Consider the following 19,807-nt stretch of genomic DNA (forward strand, 5'->3'; position numbering starts at 1 on the left):
TCCTTCGGGAATCACACTGTGTTGAGACACCTTGAGGATGTACATCCTAGGACACATGCACGACATACTAGAGGCAACCCTTCAGTAAGTCGAGCAAGCACATCCACAGCAGCTCAGCCGAGTCCTTCTTCGGAAGCTCAGCAGAGCCCTTCATCTGTGGGGGCAGATTCACCTTTTTCTGATCCTGTGGAAACGAACCATCGGTTTGCGAGGGTTACTATGCGGTGTTCATTTTGCCATGGTCTAATTGTTCATAGGGAGACCAGTGTTCCCCTCATTAACAACAAAATAGACCAGCACATTTGTCCTACCAGCTAATGTTCCCATTCTTCCTTTCCTCTGTCGCTGCATGAACACAACGGCTCTTTTAAGAGCCAACCTTACCTCTCAACTTTTTTTTATTTTTTCTTTAAAACTTTTTTTTTGTTTTTTTTTACCGTACACTAAAAATCAATTACCACATCTCAAGATCCTTGAGGAATTAATAACTAAATACTAAAAATCTGTTTGAGAAGTGGAAGAAAGGGACCATCTAATTTCTGACTTACCTGACCCAATTTAATTTTTAAGTAAAATTTAATTGAAATTACTTGTAAAAATGGTTGTTTTTTTTTGAAAATTTTCTTTCACAATCTGAAAAAAAAGAAAAAAGTATTAATATTTAATAAATCATTACATAACAGTACACGTATTTACATATTTTCCAAAAACAATTTTGTTGCCTTTTTTTTGCTGTTTTCAGAATATATTGCATTTCACTATAAATCGTGAAAGCAATTGCATTCATCACTTAGCGGGCAAAAAAAAAAATAATCTCAAAGATTGTTTTAAAAAAGCCCAGAATCTCTTTTTACTTAAACATAACATTATAGAAATGCATAATATTCTAAAAAAATATCATCTAATAACAATAACTATTTCTTTAAAATACAGTCTGACAATTTTGTTTCAGAAGCATAATCACAAAAATAATATATCTCAAATAACTCCACAATACATCTGGTTCCATTTCCTTTAGGCCACATAGTAATTTTAAAATTCTTTTTTGATTAAATTTCCAATGGTAATCTAATAAAATTCCAAAATTTAAATTGTACAGATGTTACCGATTCTCTAACATTTTGGTTTCCAAAAGATTAATTAATAATTAAATAAGTCCACAATACAATTGGTTACCTTTCCTTATGGCCAAATAGTAATTTTAAAAATCTTTTTTGAATACATTTCCAATGGTAATCCAATAAAATTCCAAAATTTAAATTGTACAGATGTTACCAATTTTCTCTAAATTTTTGGTTTCCGAAAGATTCATTAGGAATTAAATAAGTCCACATTACAATTGGTTACCTTTCCATTAGGCCAAATGGTAATTTGAAAAATCTTTTTTTATGAAAAATCCTATACTAATCCAATAAAATGGTAAAATTGTTTTGTACAGATCTTGCCAAGTTTCTCTAAAATATTGGTTTCAGGAAGATTAGATAGGAATTTGCTAAATCAAAAGGCAAACGTTGCTTGAAAATCAATTGGGAATCATTACACAGTGTCCAGCCTTTTTCACATTTAAGATAAACTGTGTAATGTCCAGAAGTTACAGTAGGTCCATCATGGAAAATTATTGCAACTGTTAGAAAAGTTTTTCCTGAAATTGATAATTGCTGTCCTATAAACTTCTTTATTAAAGTATCCAATTTTGAACCATCAGCTTTACATCGTTGCATCATTAAAATTACATACTGTCCGTATTCCTTTAAAATTAACGTTGAAAACATGTCAGATTTACACTCACAGCATTCCATGCTATGATTAGCATCTTTAACTAATTTAGCAAAAGTGACTGTTTTACTGTCTGGCAATGTTAAATAAATAAACCTTTCAGAATCAACATTAGAGCCACATGTATTGAAACAGTTTTCACAACTATGTTCCCATTTATAAGAGACACCAAACATATTTTCAATGGGTACCCCTTCTTCCAGTACCTGAAGAAAATACATCAAGAATTCCTGTGCGTCTTGCTGTACATTTTGAGAAAACTGTGTTCGTCCTGAACATACATCTAAAAGTTTTCTAATTTCAGTAGCACTTTCTATTTGAGTTTTATCATTACTCAGCTTTTGAAAAAGGAGACTCAACTCAGAACAGAATCTTTGTCTGATTTACTATTATCTGCTCTTGCAAACTTTCCAGATAAAATGCAACATTCAGCACTACATTAGCGTAGCAGTTGACACCAGAGCTATTTTCAAAATGACATCCTACAACCTCTTCATTTTCCTTTTTCTTTTTGCTTGCAATTACATCACTCCTCTTTTTTTTCCTCCTCTCTACATCCTCATTACAGATATTCTCAATTCTCTTTTTACGAGAAACTACACGTTTCTCTAACACAGGATACTGACCTAAATGAGGAGCATAGGTTCTTCTTAATCTATTATACTCCTTTACACAGTTTGTATCAGCACTAACTTTTGAATCATCAAAGTCTATCATGAATAAACCAGATAATGTTTTCACTCGTGACAAAGCTACATAAGCCATACCTTCTTTGAACACAGTTGAACCAATGTTTACAAATGCACAATCTACAGTCAATCCTTGAGACTTGTGAATAGTTACAGCATATGCTAGAGAAAACGGAAACTGTTTCCTTTGTACATATAAGTCTTTCACAAGCATGAAACGAACTGTACAACGACAAATGTCTATAACTTCTTCTATCTGATCAAATTTTATTTTTAAACATTCTATTCCATCTTTTTTCTGATAATTAATAAAACCCACAACTCTTCCCATAGCTCCATTAACTAAACCTTTTTCAACATCCAAATTTCTCCTTAAAAATACTCTACAGTTCATGCAAACATATAGATTTTTTTCTAATCCAGCAGTTTTGGAAATGTTCTTCTCTAGTGAATCCAATTTATTTTTCAGTTTGCCTGTTAATGTGATAGTAATTCTTCCATCCTGAATTTTGTCCACTGCTTCCAATTTCTTGATATCTTCCTTTTCCAATTTCAAAAGCTCCTCATTGAATATTGAGCATTCACGTAGAGTTGGCATTAAGCAGATTACACTTTTCTTTTCTGCTATGTTCTTGTATATCTTCTCTGCAACTATTTCTTCCTTTGGAAATAAATTATGTAGCAACCGACTCTGTAATGCTTTTGTGCCAGCTTCAGTGAGTAGTCCAATCCTGATATCTTTCAGAATACTTCCATATTCTTCATCGTTTGCTTGCCTCATATTAGTAGTAAGTTCCTTGTACTCAAAGAAGGACCAAATATTTGCATTACCAATGCTTCCCAATGACTTCTTTGTGTCTTCATGTGTCACAGTATTAAACACTGGTTGTCCTTTAACTGGAGTAAGCTGTAGAAGATCCCCAAAAACTATGACATGTTTTCCACCAAATAACACGTCATAGTCTGTCCTTAGAATTTGCTGCATTCTTAAATGCACAAAGGCAAGCATTAAGTTTGATACCATGCTCACCTCATCAATAATGAGAACTTGCATCTTCTTCAATACTCTTGAAACTTCCAAGCATGCTTCTCCAGTTAGCTTGTGGTATTGTATTTTGTTCTCATGCTCCACTGGTAACATTAGCAAACGATGTAAGGTGATTCCTTTTATGTTATATGCTGCTAACCCAGTTGGAGCAGTAACCACACAAGACAAAGTTGAATCCGTTTTTTGCTGTAGGTAGCTTCTGATGACTTTTATTAAGAAACTTTTTCCAGTTCCAGCTTGTCCGCTTACATACATCCTGATTGGATGAAATGATGTGCATGAGCACTCTTTTTTTTAATGTAGTAATCCGTGATCAATTTTGTTTCTGATCTCTTCATAAATTTGTTGCTGCTCTTCATTCAGTTGTCTTTCCAAATTTGGTAAGTCTATAAATTCTTCTTGAGTTTGATTCATAGCCGTTTCCACTTAATTCATGGCTATTGCAGCTTCATTTTCAACGATTGGTTGTCCTAGGGGATCTTGACTGAGTGTTCCTGAACTTTGGCTGTCTTGAGAACTGTCTCTAGCTACTTCAGCTGCAATTGTAGTTTCCTGTTCAATTTCTTCATGTAACATTTGCACATAAGTTGTGAATGTACTGCATTGTATGCTGTCTTTGCAAGCATTAAATGAATCTTCATAGCTTTGAAATTCTCCCAGTAGTTCATCCTCTGTACGCCATGGTTTAAACAGCTGTAAAAGAGCCAAGTAGTAAAATTCCTTTTTGTCAGTAGTGTCGCAACTCAGCTTCCTGTGATTTATCAAACTTCCTTTTGTTTGCTTCACCAAACATCCTTCCTCACCAATGACTTTATATTTTCCATTGTTGATGTCTTCTGTGGCTTTCCGTGAATAAATGTAGTTCTACAGCACTTCATAGAGACACATGTTCTCTAGATGAAGACTTCTCTTAGGATAATATGTGTCCAACATGTTTGATTTCAAAATATCTGTACTTTCTGGGTCATTCTCGGCCAAATATTCAATTTCTCCAACAGATTTCAGTACCCGATTTCTCATTGCTGCAAGGCCTAAACTTGCCCAAATTATTCTTCTTGACTTCGAGTAGAGACTTGCAGAAGATAACCTATCTGAACATTCGTAGGATCCAATTTCTCGATGCGATAACATCTTTAAACTGAAACTGTACAGCTTCTTACTGGGTTGTCTTTGTGATACGATGGCAGAACAGCAGAGCCCTTCTGAGAGTGAGGCTAGCACTAGCAGCACTACCTTGAGGCAGAGAGCGAGGAAACAAAAGACCTCTTATGTATGGGATTATTTTACTTTTCCTGAAGGCCAGCAAAAGGTAAATGCACCCTTAGTAACTTGTAAGCGTGTACTTTCAAGAGGTAATCCTGACAGGAAGTATTCCTTTGGGAATCATACCATGATGAGACACCTCAAGGATGTACACAGAAGGACACATGCTCGACTTACTGGAGGTAACCCTTCAGAAAGTCAACCAAGCACATCCACAGCAGCTCAGCCTGGACCATTATGAGTGATGTCATGAGTGATGTCATCAGTGATGTCATTTGAGATGTCATCAGTGATGTCATGAGTGATGTCACTGACCATGTCATGAGTGATGTAATATGTGACGTCATCAGCAGTGCATTGCGGGCGCGCGAGTTATAGTTAGCTGAACTAACTATAACGGGGGAATTTCATTGGTTTTTTACGAGTGAAATGTCCAGCTAACTATAACATGTGTGAAACCTTTGGTTTTTTCATTGAATTTCTAAGGTTTTTTAAATGCTAATTCCTAACTATAACGTGTGTGAAACCCATGGTTTTTTCAGTGAATATATATATATATATAAAAATATATATGTACATATTATCTACTGGCGATCGCCTATAGATAGTTATATAGGACTTAGTTTCCATAGGAAAAGCGTTTTTTGTTTTCCCAATAACTTTGGCGCCGGATGACGAATCTTCGCGAAATTTTCAAAACTTGTGGGGCGCTCCAGTCAGCTCCTATTCTGAACGTTTCGGGTTGATTCGCCAAGCGGGGGCCGAGAAAAACGGGGGTCCCAAACGAGTTTTCTCCATGTTAATTCCCGTAGGAAACTTTAGACACGGCTACAGCTCGAACTGCTGAATGGAATTACACCAAATTTGTCAAAAAGGTAGCCCTTGTTTCAGAAAGAGAACTTTTAAAAAAAATGGAGTAAATCCGTTCAGTAGTTCCTGAGAAATTCAAAAAATAGAGGTCGGAAAATCAATTTCCCATAGGAAACTTTAGACACGGCTACAGCTCGAACTGCTGAACAGAATTACACCAAATTTGGCAAAAAGGTAGCCCTTGGTTCAGAAAGAGACCTTTTTATAAATGGTGTAAATCCGTTCAGTAGTTTTTGAGATATTAAAGGAAACATTTGTTTATATATCTGGGCGGGACCTAACTAAACAAGCACAAACTTGGCTGCAATTGGCTGACAACACTTCAATCCAGGACGTGTTGGCAGCCATCTTGGTGCAATGATTTTAGGTCTCGCCTAGCAACGCAACGTATGCGTTGCACGATTGGCGAGATCTATTGTTGTCGATCTACCCAAACACCACTGCACTAACCTAAACCCTAAAACACTACCCCCAGCATGACCCCCTACACTACCCAAACACCACTGCACTATCTTAAAACCTAAAACATTACACCCAGCATGACCACCTACACTACCCAAACACCACTGCACTACGCTAAACCCTAAAACACAACCCCAGTATGACCCCCCTACACTACCCAAACATCACTTCACTACCCTAAAACACAACCCCCTACACTACCCAAACACCACTGCACTACCCTAAACCCTAGAGCACTACCCCAGCACAATCCCCCTACACTACCCAAACACCACTGTACTGCACTGCCCTAAACCCAAAAACATTACCCCCAGCACAACCCCCTACACTTTCCAAACACCACTGCACTACCCTAAACACAAACACTACCCCAGCACAACCCCTACACTACCCAAACACCACTGCACTACCCTAAACCCTAAAACACTACCCCAAGCACGACTCCATACACTACAAAAACACCTCTGCACTGCCCTAAAACACTACCCCCAGCACGTCCCCCTACACTACACAAACACTGCACTACCCTAAACCCTAAAACACTACCCCCAGCGTGACCCCCTACACTACCCAAACACCACTGCACTACCCTAAATCTACGCCCAATATGACCACCACCACTACCCAAACATCACTGCATTACCCTAAACCACTACCCAAAGCATGACCCCCTTCACTACACAAACACCACAGTACTACCCTAAACCCAAACACACTACCCCAGCACGACCCCCTACACTGCCCAAACACCACTGCACTACCCCATAGCCTACAACACGACCCCCTACACTACACAAACACCACTACACTACCCCAAACCCTAAAACACTACCCCTAGCACAACCCCTACACTACCCAAACACCACTGCACTACCCTAAAACACTACCCGCAGCACAACCTACACTACTGCACTACCCTAAACCACTACACCAGCATGACCCCCTACACTACCCAAACACCACTACACTACCCTAAACCCGAAATCACTACCCCCAGCATGAATCCCTGCACTACCCAAACACCACTGCACTACCCTAAACCCAAGAAACCCCCCACCCCATGCCCAATTCCCCCATACCTCTCACTCCTCGTGGTTCCTCTCTCCTCGTGGTTCCTGCTTCACGTCATCTGAGGGGCAGTGCACGTCGTTGTGAGGAAACGAAACAGCCTCCGTTTCCTTACAACGACGTGGATCGTCTACATGTTTTTTAGAACGCATGGTCATTTACCATACATACCTTTACAACAAAATTTGTTGTAAAGGCATGCGTGGTAAAGGACCATGCATTCTAAAACAATGCGTAGTAATGACTTCGTGATGTACAAAGCATGCGTGGTAATGCATGCGCTGTAATGGTATCGTGAAGTAAAAAAGTCGTAATGGCTGTTTACCAATTGAAGCTGGCCCCTGTTCTTCAGAGAGTAGTTTATTTGATAAATTAGGAGGAAGGAATGCGTTTTTTTTTTTTTTTTTTTTTTTTTTTTAATCAAAAAGGGCATTCTCGGCTGATGTATTGTGAAAGTGTCCGCGTGGCCTGGTTTCACTTCCGGTGAGAGAGTGGAAGAATCTGTTTGGATCTAAAGGAGTTCTGTTGTTGGACGGGGCCGGTGCGACATCATCAGAAAACACAGCTAATGGAAAGCGTCCTCCCCGGAGTGTGGAGCGGTGACATGAGAGGTCAACGAGTGTGCTTCCCACCACAGTATGACTGTACCGCGTGACCCATGTGCCGCCTCCAGGGTATGGGAGGCGGAAGCGGCATCGCAGGTCCTCTTGAAGACCGTTGTAGCACTAATTCTACATTTTGGAACTAGAGCATTTTAACCTCGTTGTTCCTGCCAGATACAAAGAGAAAACCTTGTGTTATTCAGGGCCCTCGTTACCTTTTTTGTGGGTTGTGATGCTTGTCACTTCTCTGCCCCGCCGGTGCACACGACTGGGCACCCCACCTCGTGTGCCATCTTCAGGGCCTCTGCCCTCGGATCACTGGTTTCAGTTTCTGGAGTGGCAACATAAACAGTTGCTCCCAAAGGACTAGCATGAACACTTAGGTGAATATCCCCTACACCAGCATTCCACGGAAATTCTTTCCTAGCTCTCCCACGTCGACGTCATAATAGCACGGCTCCGCTCGCGACACCGTATGTCGTCATTGGAGCCAAAAGAGGACCTCGTCGGCGTGCTGACGTCAGTTCCACCCATTTTCACATGTATACATAGTATAATATATATACACACAAATGCATAACCAATAAAGGCATAAAGAAATAGCAACAGATCAAGCATTTCTCACTATTAAAACATACGCATAATTAAGACATATTAAAAACATTCATGCCAAACAGTAATAGCATCTTTTTGGTGGAAACAGGTGGACAACGGGGAGGCAGGATGTGCAGTGAGGGAGCCACAGACAGGTACTGTATCCACCAGAAAAAGCATTACCAAAGGTAAGTAACTTGTTCTTCTGATGGATACTTCTGCCTGTGGATTCCTCAACTTTTGAATAGAATCCCTAAGCCGTACTTCACCCAGAGGAGGGTGCCCACCTGACTAGACCAAAACATTTTGCAAAACAGATCAAGCAAAATGGCCATCCCTCCTAAACCAATAATAATCGAATAATTTTTAGTCGAAATTATATTGAAAATAATACTTTAAAAATACTTTTATTAATAAATTTAGACAAACACTTAAAGAAAAGCTTTTATTTATAATTTAAAGATATTTCATACTTTACAAATTACGCTGAAGTCGCGACCTCAGCGCGACTTTTCAAAATGGCTACCAGGATTGAGGTACATTAGACTTACAAATTTTCATTTAAAAAACCTTTGAAATTCACTGGAAAAACCATAGGTTTCAGGCACGTAATAGTTAGAAATGAGCATTTAAAAAAACTGAAATTCACGGAAAAAACATAGGTTTCAGGCACGTTATAGTTAGTTGAACTTTTCACTCGTACAAAACCATAGAAATTCCGGCGTTATAGTTAGTTCAGCTAACTATAACTCGCGCCCCCGCAATGCACTGCTGATGACGTCACATATTACATCATTCTTGACATGGTCAGTGACAAACTAACTATAACGCCGGAATTTCTATGGTTTTGTACAAGTGAAATGTTCAACTATAACCTGCCTGAAACCTATGTTTTTTTTCAGTGAATATATATAAAAACATAATACCTTTAAGACTTACCAAAATACTTCCATTTTAGTGTAATTTTTTTTTTACTAAGGGTATGCCTGGACCTTTAATGCATTTACAACGAAATTCGTTAAGTCTTTTGTAGTAAAGGCATACTCATAAAAAAAAATCGTTGTCAAAACATTCGTTTTAAAGACGTTGTTGTTGCTCTGCCTTTGTTGTTAAAGCATCTTGTTGTTCATCCTTCATTGTAAAGGTTGTTCATCCTTCATTGTAAAGGCTGTTTCCCCATGAAAAGCAAGCAATAGAAGCAGAGATACCAGCCAATCAAGGCGACTGAAAGAAGCAATGGCCCTAAAAAAAAACAAATGACCACCCCATTTCCCTATTACCTGTCCCAGCTAAAATTCTGGAGAAACATCTGAATTCTCACCTTAGCTCCTACCTGGGGGAACATCAGTTGCTCGATGGCTCCCAGCACGGTTTCAGAAGTGATCATAGCACGGAGGCAGCGTTAACCTCTGTACTCAACAACATACGAGGTCAGGTTGATGCTGTTCATACCACGCTTTGGATTCTTCTTGACCTTACGGCAGCCTTCGACACAATATCCCCCCCTGAGATTGGTGGAACGGCTTAAGGAAATGGGGGTGGGAGGGGGTGCCCTTAAGCTGCTTACTTCATTTCTTAATGATCGGGCTCAAATAGAAAAAATTGATCAATTCTACTCGGCCCTAACCATTTGTTTTGTGGAGTCCCTCAGGGCTCCTCATAGAGTCTGACTCTTTAACATTTATGTTGCTCCTCTGGCTAAGGTCGTTGGATCCTTTGGGCCAGAGGTGCGGACCAATGCTGATGACACCCAAATGATGGTGTCTATCACCTACAGCATAGAGGCGTCTGCCACCAATTTTAAAAACTACATGCAGGCAGTATCCTCTTGGATGGTGGATAACTATCTCAGACTTAAAGGGGACAAGGCAGAGGTTTTGATCTTTGGAAACCAACAGCATATCTGATACAGTGCCTGGTGGCCTGACACGCTTGGCACTGTTCCTTGCCCAGTGTCCCAAGGAAAAAGTCTTGGTGTTATAGTGGACAATTCTCTTTCCCTCGGTCCCCAGAACTGTGTCCACATGCTTTGGGATCATTAGGATTCTTAGGAAAATTTCTCAATTTCTTTCTTTCGCTTCTCGAAAGCAGGCAGTTATTGCCCTGGTGTTATCTAGGCTGGACTATTGTAATGCCCTTTATTTGGGTATTAACAAAGGGCTTGTCCGTTGTCTGCAACTGGTACAGAATGCTGCAGCCAGGCTGGTGATGGACCTTCCTAAATTCCACTCAGTCTCGGCATCTGTCAGTGAGCTGCACTGACTCCCTCTAAACCGGAAAATTCAATTTAAGGCACTTTATCGTACTCATAAGGCTTTTTACAGTCTAGGCTCAGAAGGCATTCAAGGACCATTTCGACAATATGTCACTACCAAACAGTTAAGATCCACCAGTAAAAATCTATTGGTAGTTGCCAGGTTTAAGAGTTAGATGGGGGGTGGGGACAGAGCCTTCTCCGTTGCAACTGCTAGGCTCTGGAATTCCCTCCCCTCTTCAATTTCTGGTCAAGGGTCTCATTCTCTCTTCCGCAAGGTTTTGAAGACCTGGCTCTTTACCAGTCCTCCAGTATGAGCTCTACGTATATTCCCTTTCTGCAGCACCTCGACACCTTCGGGCAAAGTTTGCACTTTTTAAGGCTAATATTCATTTATACATTCCATGGGAGGGACCACCACAAGATTGACAAGCTGGATCATGAATAAGAAGCAGGCAAACAAGAGTGACAAGGAAAGCCAACCAATTGTAAGCAAGAAGTGGACTCCAAATTCCTCTAAGTTCTTGGAAAGCAACAACATGCCTTGCAACAGACAGCGAATGCACTTTCTAGTAGGCTAGACCTAACAAGCACTGGAAAAGTCAATAGGCCTGGCTATGGAAATGGTGGCTACGTTTAGGTTGAACCTGCCAGAAAACACAAACTGCCTGGTTGGTAAAGATCTATTGTGGCATACCAGGAACATAGTAGGGCTTGAAGCCCACCCATTGCTTACCACTGTTTGGGTGTGGTGCTCCAAGCTACTCTCTTTCACCCATGTATACTCCCACTTGTTGCTTGTCCCCGCCCACCATGTTGCTTCACTCCCGCACACTCAGAAACCTGCTCAATTGGTTTTTTAATGATTTCTCACTAAGTGTAAAAAACTAAACTTTAGCACAATTTTATTTTTTTAAATATATTAATGCATTTCTGATTGATATATTTGCAACACAGACAAAGCGAGGGGAGGGGTTAAAAGCAACATGCACAATGGAGGTGGGAGGGTAAAAAAGCAAGACGGACCATGGGCAAACAACAATGTGCAAGCAACAATGGAGGAATAAGAAAAATAAAGGGCCTCAAAACCAGTGAGAGCAGCAGTGTAAAGACGCTAATCAAAGACAAACAAATGTTGTCCATACTGCAAAGGAAAGAAGAGAAAGTGAAGCTGGCATTCGCTGCCCAATTAGGAGGCAGAAAATAAGTGACAATGAAGCAAACAAATGATAAGCATTGTTCGGGCTGCAAGAACCTTGTTGAATACGATAGCTCTTGCCAGCGAGAGCCCATGCGGAACTTAAAAAGTAGCGCCTAAAAAATTAACAGAAGAATGACACAAGTAATGTGTCCATGCCCCAGGGGAGGAACAAATACAATAAGAGGAAGTAAAACCTATAGAACCTGATGAATAAGTAGTAATCAAATGACAAAGCCAACCAATGGTAAGCAATGGGCAGGCTCTAATCCCACTGTAAATTAACAATATCTCTTGCAACAGACAGCGCATGACCGGTCTTACAGGAGACCTAAAAAGGAGACGCAAAATAAGTCACCACCTAACTGGGCACCAGAAGTGCAGTCAAATAAATAGCTGGTATCTAAAGCCAATATTGAAAAACAACAATATAAAAACAGCACACTTTGAACCAGCTGTGTCACTAACTGAAAAGAAAGGGGACTAATGGAATATGTTTAGGTGGTTGTGAACAATACACATAGACTTTGTACAGTCACTCAAAGAAAAGGGAGCAAATAGGTGAAATAGGCAGACTCATTGCACTAGGATTTATTGTTTATTGTAAATGAGTTTCCTGTAAGATTATCACATTATCATCAGAGAGTTTGAGTAATTCTAAGATCTTCCTTCTCCTACTATTTACCCTTAACCCATTAACGTTCCAAGAAAGAACTCTCAAACTGCGAGCTATTTATTTTCCTTTATCCTTTTGTGATTTATGTAGCTCCCGTATTATCTAGCAACGATCTTATCCTTTTTAATAATGGGGACCATATTTTTCCCCCCTAATGCTCCCCACCCTGTGATCAATATATGAAAAAAAGTGTACTTCTTTGTGCCCCATCCCTCCTGACCACGCGTGGGAACCCTCTCATTATCCAATCTGGGCATTTCTTCATACCCTTAGGAGCATTGCATCTCTGACTCCTTAATATGCTTATTTTTTTTTTTTTTTTTTACTTTTTCTGCGTCCTTATGAGACTTAGTCTGTACTATAAGGTTTTCGACCTCTGATGTCTCCTTTAAATTGTGCATTTTATTTCTCCACATTACCTTCAGCATTGATGGAAATTTAAATTGTGCTGTTGCACCTAGGGCCTTTAATTCTTGTAAATATAATCCTAGCTCCCAGTGCCGAGTTTGCGTTACCTTAGAAATATCAGACCTTATGGTAAAGGCCGATCCTGTTTTTGGAACTGCTTTGCTCCAAGTGCAGCTATGAGAATTAGTTATTTTGTGGAGTAAGATCGAAAGTTTATCAATCATTTTCCATTTTCCTTGATTTTTATCCCGAGTCTTTCTAAAGGGATCTCGATGAGCTCTCTGTATATCTGCCTCTAAATCCAGCTCTGCTGCTTCCGGGATGTGTTCTTTGAGAAGGTTAACTACAAAGAGCTTTATGTTTCCCCCCTCCGTGCCCTCTTGAACATTCAGAAGTCTTAAATTGTTCCTTCTGGAGTTATTTTCCAGTGCTTCTAATTTATCTCCTTTTCTCCTGCTTTTAGGACTAAGATCTCCTTTTGATTAATTCTTACTTCCTCTTGTAAAGCCCCAAGAGAGCCTCCCATGGCAAGCAGCCTTTCTGTAATATCTACAAGTGTCTCTTCTAAACCCTCAGGTGTACCTTGAATTTTCACCTGATTATGTTACGATACTGCAAATTTCTCCTTTATATCATTTGATAGGACTAGTAGGATATGACTAATCTCGGCGCTCCTTATTTCATTTACTGCTGGAGAACTTCTTTTCTCTAAGCTCTGGTCTTCCCCCATCCCCTCCCCTATACTTTCAGTAGTGTTCGAGCAGGCTTCCCCTCCCCCACTCAACAGTTATGGATGGATTTTCCTCCAATGGATTATTGAGGTATTCAACATTGTCAAGCGGTGCATACCGATTTGTAATGTGCAGATCCTGAGATATGACCTGCGTAGGAGTAGCCAGCGCCATCTCAGTCTCCTGTAGATCTGAATTCTTGTCTAATGTCCCAGCACTGCCCAGCCGGTCACTCTGATCCTCTGTGCTTTTTGATTTGAAGTAAGATCTCAATGAAGGGGTGATTTTAACTTTGCCTCTCAAACAGTTCTCAGGATGTTGTAATGTTTTTGTACCCCGCTTGGAAAAAGTTTGGGTACTGGCCTCTAATGGTTGATTATGGGCCGTTTCCTGTCTAACGTCCGTTGGAGAGACAGTTGTTACTGCTATACACTTGTGACAAAACTACCTCTCCTAACCCAAAATTAATATTTCTTAATGTATACCTGTTTTTACCTGCTCTCGTCGTGGGGACCTCGGAGTCAACCAGTGCCCCGTCAAAAAAAAAAAAAAGAAAAATGGTCGTCTTCTGCTTGTTAGGAGCGGACCTGGTTTCTGCCACAACTGCTTCTTTTTTTCCTTCAAGGAGGAAGACCGTTTTTTTTGTATGGCACTACTCATCCCAAAGCAGAGTGCCAGAGCGCTTTACATCACACTAACATATTAAAGTCGTGGCTTGTGATGCCACTTCCTATGATGTCAATCCCTGTGATGCCTCATGTAATGTCATGTGGCGTGATGTCACGCACAGTGATGTCACTTGCATACTGTCTAACTAGGTTAGTCCCCCCCCCCCCACTTCTTTTTTTTGGACACGTCCCCTGAATACAATCACAAAATGTGGTGCAGTTCACCTCGTAATCTGCATTTTTTTTTGCACATGATAAAGTCAACTCTGCCACATCATTTGGTCTTCCCCTCTTGCATGATTCCAGTGGTCCTAACAATTGCACATGTGCATGCTCAGTGCTTAATTTGAGCTGGGGGTTTCCTGTGCTCGGCACCTGCACTTAATTGACAGTCAGCCACATGGTGGCACTGTTAGTCTTATTTAGGGAGGAGAAGAACAATGGTCGTTTATGAATACAATATACATTAAAAATAACTAAAATAACTGATACCTGCCTCCCCAGCCATTCCTTTAGCTTTGGGGACCTAGTATAATCTGAACTGTCGCGCTTGCTGGTGAGGGAGAGGGTTAGTAATTGTTTTGGTTCGGACATTGGCAGCAATGGGAGGAGCAATGTGTGGTCCAAGCTGCAGTGGCCTCCTGGTCAGGGCCCTGTTACTTATTTTACAAATTAAGCACTGCGGCGTGGTCCTCGGATTTTGGGTCTACAATCCGCTAAATGTAGTTATCCTACTGACAATCCAGAGGAGTTAGAAGAGCCATTAACAAGTAACATCAGGTGTTAATTTGAATAGGATTTATTTGCACATTAATTGTTCTGTGATTGCAAAAAGAGAGGACTTGAATGATGCAAGGAAAGACTGCCATCTGCTGGGCGTTCGCGTAACCTAAAGTTCGTTCAGCTTCACCTCCGGTGACTCAAATGCAATGAAAATTAAACGGAAAAAATTTGACCCTGGATGCAAAATCTTGATGTAGAATTGTTTTTCTTATCGCTGCAAAAACGGACGCAAAAAGAACTGGAACGCAACCTCTTGTAAATAAGGTTTGTTTGCAGATCAGATTAACGCTGGCCGACCTCTCCCCGACTGCTCTGACTTGTCGGAGGATCTCAGCTCAATGAAATGTATGGGGAAGGCCACCCAATATTTCCTTGGGCATCGAATGCCACACAATACAAATTCCCGCAATCATAAGGGCTTCTTTCCAACGTACCTTCTGCCACTCCCACCTGCGTCCCACCGCCCCAATGTAACAGCTACAAGTTAACACTCGGCTGCAGCTGCCGCCACCTGTTGCTTTTCTTGGATGCATTTCAAAGGGGAGGGGGGGGGGGGGGGGGGGTTCACAGAATACTTTGTTACTTTATGAGAATGTGACAGACTCCACGTGAAGTAACAAAGTATCACGAGCCCTTCTGCTCCCAACCAGACTCCACAGACCATACGATGCTGCACAGCACCTTATGTGCAAGGTGTTTCCGCTACAACAAAAATGTTCTCGGCAAAGTACTTCATTTTGTACTGCGTTTGGCATTATCAAATTAATATACATTATATACACACACAAGCACATTTATTTCACTGGCGTGTGGCATTAACAACCAATCATAAAGCCATCAACATACCAAATATGTAACATTCGCCTTACACCTTAGCATGCCACACACACTATTCAGTGAAGCATGGCGTAAGATTGCACTGAATAAATCCTGATCCGTTTCACCAACTTGTGCATCACCCAAGCGGCCTGCAGTGAGAAAAAAAATCCCCCAGTGTTCCCCTGCTCAGCGTAAACGGACACTCCAGGCACATATGCCTTAACAGCCACAAAGACGCAGTCATACTCGGCGTGGCCCTTGGAACCTCCTGCCCACCGAATCCATTTTTATTGCGAGCAACTACCAGTCCACAGACGTCCAGAAAACTCACCTCCCCCCCCCCAAACTACAAGTACCCCGATCTACAGTGAAACATGCATCGATGCACAGAAGATCAACCAGGGGACCTCCAGCAGTGTATGGATGACGTGCTGCGGAAGATTCATTTGTCGGTGGTGGGGTGGTGGGGGGGGGGGGGGGGGGGCAGTGCTAACTTTGTGTAAAAAAAAAAAAATTGAAGTACCATGGCCCTTCTTGGTAAGCCACTGCAGCCTGCACCACCCATACCCTGCCAGCGCTGCCAAGGGCAGGACCACCATAGCACACAACCATCGCACGCCTGACAGTATGACAATCCAGGCTATTTCAGGCCGGTATCACTCATTTTCAGTGTATATTGACTTAATTAACATGGTTGTTGTGCTCATCTCAAAATTAAAGAGACAGCGCCACCATATGGGGGACTGTCATTAGAATTGGTGGCGACAATTAAGGGCCGCTTGCACAAATTAAGGGAGGGGGGGCAGGACTGATTTTTTATCAGCACTCTGCTCAAGAGAGAAACAGAGGAACAGAAATGTAGGCAAATAGTAACAAAGGGAGAAATCTGAGATGCAAAGAGAACCTACAAGAGTGAGATAAAAGAGAGAAGTGTAGGATCGTGGAAGAAAATGGCTAAAGATAGAATGAGGTGATGGGCCCCTCAGATTAAATTTGGGCCCTTACATTTACTTATTTTGAGCGGGGGCTCCTCCGTTAGTATCGCCCCGCCTGCTGAGAGCACAGCAGTTCAATGCACTAAAATGGTCATTACCATTTTATTATTACTGGTGCCACCGGCCGAGCGAGCGTGAGTGTGGTGTGTGTGTGTGTGTGTGGGGGGGGGGGGGGGAGGGACACATTCCTGCCGATTGCAGGATGACATCTGCAGGTGCTCCGTGCACATGTCAGATTGGTCGACAAGCACTTTAAAACAGCTGTGGGGTTGCAGGCACAGATCCCCAGACTCAAAATTAGCGCTGGGTTAGGCTGCTCCAACCAATGAAGGAGCTGCTCTCATGCTGAAAATAGCATGAGAGCAGCACCAGGATTGGTTGGATTCGTATGCAGTTAACCACCTTCCTGCTCGTCGTCTGGGAAGGAGACGCACCGGCCAGCACCATCTCAGCGAATTTTCGGCACCGTGCCCCACTGATATTTAATGTTACTAGCCAGACATATTAATTTGAAAAATTCAGCACTGGTCGCCTCACATATCCTCATCTCTAGGTCATCACAGAACCAGTGGGATCTAGGGGAGGAAGCCAGATCAAATTCACCTGAAGTCCTTATTAGCAAAGGCCTGCAATGCATTTCACCACAAATGAACAGAAGGTAAATTACAGAAACACACTTTGCACCTGATAAAGAACGATACCGAGCTGTTATTTATGATAAATACCACCTATAACAATATTTGAGAAATAACCTGCAGATTTTCATGCTCATTAAACCAAAATCTGTATGGTACAGTAAATACCGTATAGTTTTCCCCTGTTAAATTATGGCATGTTTAACCTGTCAAGGTTGAACAAAGGGTGAACTATTTAACAAACCCAGTGATTACTCACTGTGCCACTGGAATCAAGCTATCCTGGCTGAAGAAGGGTGACATACCCTGAAACCGGTCCCAGGATGCTGGTTTCTGGTCCAGGGAGGACCTGGCCTGGCAGTTCGGTCTGGACTGTTCCCATGAGGCACAGGGTCAAGGCTGGTTTGCATATGGCCAGGTCTAAACTGGGGTGGCATGGGGAGCAAAAGAACGACGGATTTAACCCAGATCTCGACTGGGGGAGAATGTTTGCATTGTCAGCATTCCGTCCATCATTTGTTTGCTGGATGTGTAAATAATACATAACTCGTAATTCAGACCCACTCATAATCAGGGTCTTACTGTACATCTCACAATCTCATTTTCAGGTAGGTCCCACTGCAGAATGAAAGGTGTTTTGGAGGAGCAAGCCTGCAAGATATGAACAGTGCCTGGTGAGATACACTGCCCCGCTGCATCCTCCTGTGAAGAAAATGGAAATTCTGTACCTTACTTTTACGTTCAATGCTCCAGGAGCTAAAACATTGACACATTTTGCAGAAATTCACAAACTTCATCCTGGTCTATGTGGGACAAAAGTCTGACATGCTGGGGGAATCAAGCATGAACTTCCAATAGCAGGAGTAGACCGTTGGTCGAATACCGGGTGTCCCATTGAAACTTCACCGCAGACTTTTAATGAACAACTAAAGTACTAATATTACTACAGACAAGACTGCAGTGAATGAAGAAAATGGGGGGTTTCACTTGATCATGGAAGTTAAAGTCCTGTTCCAGAAAGCTAAAATGAGAAAATATTCCCTCAAATTTCTTCGCCATCCATGCAAAAAAAAAAAAAAAAAAAAAGTTTGGCAAGCCGAGTAAAACATGCATCCAACAGCATCAGCGTGTGTCAGTTTATTACCCAGTGTTTTACGGTAGCTCCACCACAGACTTCTAATGAGCAGACAGAGAGCTAACATTTTGTATTCATGACATTGATGCCATGTTATCAAAATCGAATAATATATTTTACAGGGATAAAAACAGTGTTAAAATATAAATGCAACAAGTTGCAAAGCCTGAATGTCTAGTGTGTTCAATGCAGCGATATCAAGCGGCACAGCGAAACAACAAGGTACGACTAATGTCAATTGACCAGAGCTCTCACTCAAAGAACCAGCGAGAGCATGTAATGCTCCAACGTCTGCAATACTGGACGGGTCTTATACGCTTTTCTGTCACTGCAAGTCTACGTCGGATAAACATGTGACACGGTTACACCCAAAAACATATCTAATGAGCTGGAGGCAGGATCTTCTAATGGAAAGAATATGAAAAGTCATTGAAATGAAGATAAAGATATATACATATGCTGCTGAATTTGCTATTTTCCTAAAATCTAGCTTTGGTTTTTCAACTTAGGAAGTGAGGCTACACTTTACTAGATGTAGGAAATGTGCGGATGTACTACCTCAAATAAAATGGCTTCTACGCCTACAGGAATCATGGAACTTAACATACATGCTAAGGCTAATATACACATCAGGCTAATACGAGACCTATATTCAAATGTGATAATGTACTATATCAGTGCACCTTGTGATACGCATATGCAACAGAGCATTAATATTTAGGCAACAGGAATACATGGGTCCTGCATTCCTTTCACTTCAGACTATCCATCCCGTCACTCAATACCATCTGCATTTTAAAATAGTGACACTTTGGGAGACATCGATGTTTAGACATCGATGTTTTTTAAAAGTCTTCCATTTAAAAGCATCGAAGGAGGCTTTATAGAGGCGCGGACGCCATTTGCAGACAGATTTCATATTTAAAATGAAGGGAATTGTACTCTTACAGGTAGTAAGATCTTTCCAATGAGTTGCTGTTTGGGCATTTACTTTCTCTTTTTACTTCTCCCAGTTCCTTTTGTCACCGATTGCATCTCTTATTGTGAATTGAATATAAGGAAATGGTAAATCACGTGTAAAATATATAATCATGGTCTATAAAATAAAAAGTCTCTAGATTAGAAGGTAATTA

This window comes from Triturus cristatus, chromosome 12, assembly GCF_964204655.1.
Source record: "Triturus cristatus chromosome 12, aTriCri1.1, whole genome shotgun sequence".
NCBI classification, from domain to species: Eukaryota; Metazoa; Chordata; class Amphibia; order Caudata; family Salamandridae; genus Triturus; species Triturus cristatus.